Raw genomic sequence first — 6864 nt, 5'->3', positions numbered from 1 at the left:
ACAGCCACACAGCCAGACACAGAATAAGAAGTAAAGAAAAGATATTAAAAAGAGAGAGAGAAAGGTAAAAGCCCAGTGGACAAAATAGACAGGATAATTTAAGTTAAGGAAAACTGATTAGAAACAAGCCAAGCTAAGGCTGGGCATTCATGAGTAAGGATATGTTTCCGTGTGTATTTATTTGGGAGCTGGGTGGCAGGCCCCCAAAGAATAAAGAATAAAGGAGTGGGAAAAAACAACTACAACATGCCTAAGGCTGAATTAAAAGGAAATGACCTATTTCTTTGGAGGAAGAGTTTTGAAGGCAGCCAAATATTGTCATGGGGTAATCATTCTTATGCAAGTGTACAATGAAAAAGAGCAAGTAGGGAAAAAAAGAAATACGAATGTACAGTATAAAAAGGAAAAAGTGAACAGGGAAATTTAATGCTTATACTAAAAGAGATAAGGAGTTTAAGAGAAAGCCTGATCTACATTGGAATAAAGGAAGGGGTGCCCTTGGGGCAATGTTCCACCTAGCTGAGCTCCCAACTTGTGAAAGGAAAAGGTCTAGACAATTTTCTGCTCTTAGATAGTCACAAGTCAAAGCTCCTGACTGCAAATGTGATTCAAGGGGGCTAGGGTTCACCCCAAGTTGGTAGGCAAACTTGAAAGTGTCATTCATGTGGTGCTGGCTTTAGAGTCATGGGAGATACATGATGAAGAGAAGCCACTGAAAGTATGCAATGTGTAACAGGACAATCCCTGTATGAAGGTTCTGAGAAGTCAAGAGGACCTGAGAGGTTAATGCATGAAGCTATAAAAGCTGTATTGCCTTGAGAATCCCAAGATGATGGATATGCCAGAAATATGTGATATGCCAAGGAGAGCTGCTTACAGGAGCCAAAATCAACTCAAGAGAGGGATGCAGGAGGCAAAGCTGAACGGGCAAAGCCATCTAAACCTCCTAACATCAGTGGAGCTACAGGATTTGGTGTTTTCCTTGTTGGTTTTCTGTCTTGCTTTGGTCCAGTACTTCCTCAATATGCCACCATTCCTCTCTTTTGGAGTGGCAATGCATATTCTATGTCATTATATATTGGAAGCATTGGATTTAGTTTTTGATTTTTCAGGAGGTTACAGTTGAGAGATTGCCTTGAGTCTCAGAAGAGATGTTACACTTTGGAGTTTTAAACAGTGTGGAGACTGAAAGACTATGGAGAGTTCTGAAGTTGGATTAAATGTATTTTGCTTTACGATATGGTCATGAGGCTATGGGGGCCAATGAATAGAATGTGCTGTTCTGAATGAGAATAGCTCCCATAGGCTCATATGTTTGAAGACTTGGTCCCTAGTTGGTGAAGCTGTTTTGAAATTAGTAGATGTAGCCTTGTTGGAGATGTGTCTTTAGATGAAGGCTTTGAGGTTCCAAAGCCGTCCTGCCATTCCCGTTGTGATCTCTGTTTCCTGTTTGTGGACTGGGGATAAGCTCTCAGAGCCCTCAGAGCTCCAGAACCATGTTTGCCTCTCTGCCACCATACTCCTTGCCATATGGTGGTAGACTCATCACTTTAGAACACTAGGCCTCAAATAAACCCTTCCTTCTATTGCCATGATCACAGTGTTTTATCACAGCAGTCAGAAAGGCTTCATCTAACAACTGATGGAAATAGATGCAGACCCACAGCTGAACATTAGGTGGGAGTTTGGGGAATCCCACAGAAGAGGAGGAGAAAGGATTGTAGGAACCAGAGGGGTCAAGGACACCAGAGGAAAACTCACAGAATCAACTAACTTGAGCTCATACAGGCTCACAGAGACTAAACCCACAATAGGGAGCATGCATGGGACTGACCTAGTCACTCTGCATATATGTTACAGTTGTGTAGCTTGGTCCTCTTGTGGGACACCTAACATAGGGAACAGAGGCTGTCTCCAACTCTTTTACTGGCTTTTGGTACCCTATTCCTCATATTAGGTCACCTTGCCCAGCATTAGTAATAGGGAGATGCTTAGTCTTACTGCAACTTGATACACCACGTTTTGTTGATATTCATGGGAGACCTGCTCTCTCTTAAATAGAAACAGAGGAAGAGTGGATTAAGGGGTGGGAACAGAGGGGGGCAGGGAGAGGGGCTAGGAGGAGAAGAGGGAAGGGAAACTGAGGTCAGGATGTAAAAATAAATAAATTTATATAAAAAAATAAAATTAAAAATAGCTTCATATAGTTAAAAAAAGAAAGAAAAGTAACTAAGGCAGAAGATTCAGGTTCATCATATTCAACAAACTAAACCATATGCAGAAAGATAAATATCACTTCTATTCGTGGGTGCTAGATTTTATATAGATACTTAAAACTGTATGAAACTAGTGGGATCAGGGAATGGGGTGGGGGAGGAGGAAAAAAGTGGGTAGATGGGTGATAAGTAAAGAAAAAAGAGGAAAAGAAGTAAATGGATACATTTTAATGCAATACTAAGATGTAAAATGATAACTTAAAAACGGAAAGTGGGTAATAAAATTGTGGACACAAATCAATAATATATATTAACAAGTATGGTAAGTGTATGATTCCAGAGCAGGCTGTGGGTTTTCTTGTGTGGTCATAAACTCAGAGAGGATATAGGAGAACTGCTTTTTCATCTACTTTAAACTGCCAATGACAGAGACAATCTGCCACAAATGAATGCTTTTATATATGTGATCAATTACACTAGGCAGAGGACATCAGAGAGAACTTCATAGAACATCTGCATATTTTCACACAAGGTGGGGCCTGATTGTTACTGGAACATTTCTACTGTTTTCCATTCCTGTGAACAAATAAGCTCAAGACTACTCAAGTACACAATGTGTCAAACCTAAGAACAAATGGTGAGGCTGGGTGAACCGCAGTAGGGACCAGCCTGTGGGTGAGCTGAAGATGCAGAATGGAGGCGTGTGAGGAGTGTGTAATCCTTCCCATCTCAATGTTCCCATTGTTCCCTTAACTTTATTGAACTCAATATGACAATGTAAGAACATAATGACACTTCTGTTAACTATCAGCAACATTAAAGGTGTGACAGCAAGGTGTTCAGCTTCTTTTTATTTTGTTTGATCTGGGTCTAAAAATCAATTGCTGTGTGTGGGTAGGGAGGGAGTGCATCAGAACTCCCTCTACTTGGTGCTCAATTTTTCTGTTAACCTAAAATTGCTCTGAGAAATAGCCTATTATCGTTTGAAAAACATTAATACGTAAGTTTTACAAAGAAAGGTCAAGTCTAAGCTTTATCTTATAGAAAGTATTCACTTCGGCCATCTCTCACACTGTCTTGCTTTCCTACATTCTCTCACCTTTTGTGTGTACTATGTTTCTTGACATACACTTACTGTGAAACACGTATTATGAAATACTTCCTACATGTGCAGTATTATTTAGTTATGCCAAGAAAAGTACAAGCAGCTCCTGGTAAATAAAGTGCCCGGAGTCACCTAGGAGAATATGTGTAGGTATTGGATAGACATTACGTCCGACTCTCAGTTCTATCAACTGAATTACAGTAGGAGTTGGTGAACATTTAAAGCTCGGAATTCCATCCGTGTACTGGAGACCATCATCAGGATTCTACCCCATCAGCAGTTGCTCTCAGTGTTCTAACATGGAAATGCGGTTTGGCACCTAGTTTCTACCCTAGCTTAACATAAACATACAATAAATTCATATAGATAAGGAAGCAGAAGCTCATGATAACACCCAGTACCTTATGAAGAGAGAACTGAGGTTTTTGTTTTTCGGGTTTTTTTTGGGGGGGGTGGGGGTTAATCTGTGGGAAAACAATTTAATCCCAGTGTTCTCAATTTATGATGTCACTGAGGTGTTTGTTGTCTTTCACACATATGCTTGGAATAAAGGATGAGCAAAATGGAAGAGGGTTCGGGAAAAGAAGAAACCGGGGAGCATTGTGAAGCCATAGAACACGTATTATCTCGGGGATCCAATTACACGGCTAAAAGCGTTCCCTGCTGTCTGTGGAGGCTGGGCTGCAAATCTGATAGAAGGGAGCCTGGAACAGCACACTCTAACCTTTGATTGATTTGTTCCTCAGACCTGGTCCGCTTCCCTCTGCAAGGCTGTAAAAGTCATGCGCTTTACAGCTTCTTCTTCTTCTTCTTCTTCTCAGGCTGATGAAACAGGAAATCATTTCTCTTCCATCCTGACACATCCCTGATCATAAACTGCAGTCACATCCTTGCTTCTGTACAATCTTGGTGCAGTTTCCTCTTTCGTCTCAAGAAAGTATTCAGGCCAACTGGTATGAGAGGACAGGGGGGAATAAATGTTCCCATTATTCAGCAGGCAAGCCTCTACACAAATGAAAGGTGACAACTGGCAGTTTATTCCGGTACTCTTGAATTTCCATTCATTCCGACCTCCGCCTGAACAGCTTCTGGGGACTTATCTCTCCAATGGTCACTTTCTGTAGCAGCAGGCTCTTCCCTGGTAAGCTGTAATGTCAGAATCAGAAAAGGACTGTGGTGTACCATATATTATCAAAGACATACTTATAGGGTCCAGCAAGGAAGAATTTTGGAGAAAATTCAGTGATAGAAGCAAAAGTCAGAGTGGAATTAGAGCTCACTTAAGGGATGATAGCAGTCAAGAAAGGATAACAGAGTCTAGATGCTTGAAAATGCCCTATGCCTTTGCAAAGCCCTGTGAGGGCAGGTATAACAGGGAATGTGTGAAGTCCTATGGAGACATGTATGGGGTATACGAGACTGAAATACTTGCATTTTTTTTTTTTTTTTTGGTCTTTTGAAACAGGATTTCTCTGTGTAGCTCTGCCCATCCTGGAACTCATTCTGTAGACCAGGCTGGCCTCAGATTCACAGAGATCCACCTGCCTCTGCCTCTGAGTGCTGGGATTAAAGGGGTGCACAACCACAGCCTAATAAGACTTGCTTCTTGGAGATGTCCCTTTGTCCTGAAGTGACTCCCTGGAACATTTGAATGCAGATGTCCCTTCTCACCTTCTCCTTTCCTTAACACTCCAGATTTTAGAATATATATCATCTGAGATCATATATTCCATAGAAGACAAGTCTCAATATTCCAATGCAGTTTCTGCTCCAGGAAGGATCAAACAGCAAACCTACTGTGTTCGTCTCCCGGGACTGCACATTCCCAGTTCTGTTCTTTCTGTGGCCCTTCTCGGTAATTTCATACATGGCTGTGGTTAGTTGCACAGGCCTCTAAGAGGCTGAGCTCTTCAACACTCCATCATGGGTGTGGAAGGGGTTCATGAGACTCTACCCTTTCCCTAGGAGCTATTGGTAGATCATGATTGCCTAGGGAGGGGAGGGTGCCACATTCTTAAGTGGTATAATCACTAGTAAGTTGCCCATACAACACTAAATAGCCGCTCTACCCATGCTCATGCAAACAACTTCGTTAAAGTCAATGGATCAAAAAAAGATATGAATGGGGAACTAGGAGGGAACTATTGGGGAGGAAGCAATGATCAATAGGAGTGGGAGGGGATAAGTGATACTGACAGGTGAATATGATCACAATATGTTGTATATAAGAACAAGGGAATCCGTGGCTGATATGTAGAACTGAATTGTATTGAAAAATAAATTAAAAAAAAATATGAAATTGTCAAAAACAAAATAAATAATTTTTAAAAGATGGAATTTTCCAATTTGAGACTACGAGAGCCCTGTGACAAATGATATGAACAGCTTCTCAAATATTCCAGGCACAAAGTCCAGGAAGCTGAGCCTGCCTCAGGTGAACCAGAGAGATGCAGCCATGTATGACTGTGTTCTGAGAGGCACAGAGTGATGAATGAGGCTGTCTCTACATAATGCCCCCATGATAAAAATAGATGGCAAGCTGGGAAGAGAGTGAAAGAACATACAAAAGTATATTCTCAAAGCCAGAATGTTAAAAAAAAAAAAAGTCCACCTGGGGCAGACTTCCTTAGTGGCCAATTAATAAGGATAAGGAAAATGAAATAAAACCATAATCACAGCACTAGGAAGCTGAGACTGGAGGCTCAGCAGTGTAAGAGCTGTCCAGACTACATAGTGAGACCTGTCTCAAAAAGAATAATATATACTCAATATACAATTCAAGAAATAAGAATTGAACCAGAATACATCTTTGAAAAAAAGCATGAAGTGGCATTGACAAATGTGAAAGCATAAAAATCATGATTAAAAATTAGAATTGGATTCATTGAGTACTTAAAATGATTTGCAGACATTAGATGAGTGGCTAACATTGAGTTAATTTATTGAAATGAGGCAAAGACATAAATTAAAAATAGATGAAAGAAAAATGTATGTGCAATGTTGTTTTAACATTAATAGATAAAAATTTGACTTTATATAATAGAAAAACATGTGCATATCTGTGTACATAAACATGAATCTGTTCATGTACACAGCTTGTTATAATTTAGCTATATCAATTTGTATTTATTTCTTCTTGTTTCTCTTTCATACCCCTTTCCCAGCAGGCAGTGTCCCTGTGTTTCACATGCGATTACATCTGACAAGACAAAAATCTACGGGTTTAGAGCTCGCACCCCAGGTAGAGAACTTGGCTGACATGTACAAGGATCTGGCTTGAACTCATTGTGAGAAACAAAGGAAAGCAACAGGAGAAGAGGGAGAGAGACTGGACTCACCCTGTGCAGTCTTCAGACTCCTTTTGTAATGCTCATTTCAGTCAAGAATGTTTAAAGTTTGTCGACACAGTAGAAGTAGAAGATGGTTTGGGTGTGAAACAGTAATAAGAAAGCAACTTTATGAGAAGAAGACAGACAGATATCTCTTCAGGTCCCACAGCAGCTTGGATCATGTCATGGTTTTTTGGCGGCTCTCTATGAGTGG

The sequence above is a fragment of the Peromyscus californicus genome, unplaced genomic scaffold (assembly GCF_007827085.1).
Source record: "Peromyscus californicus insignis strain IS unplaced genomic scaffold, ASM782708v3 Scaffold_12__1_contigs__length_115047231, whole genome shotgun sequence".
NCBI lineage: Eukaryota > Metazoa > Chordata > Mammalia > Rodentia > Cricetidae > Peromyscus > Peromyscus californicus.
The sequence above is the reverse complement of the archived record's forward strand: the minus strand, read 5'-3'. Positions refer to the sequence as shown.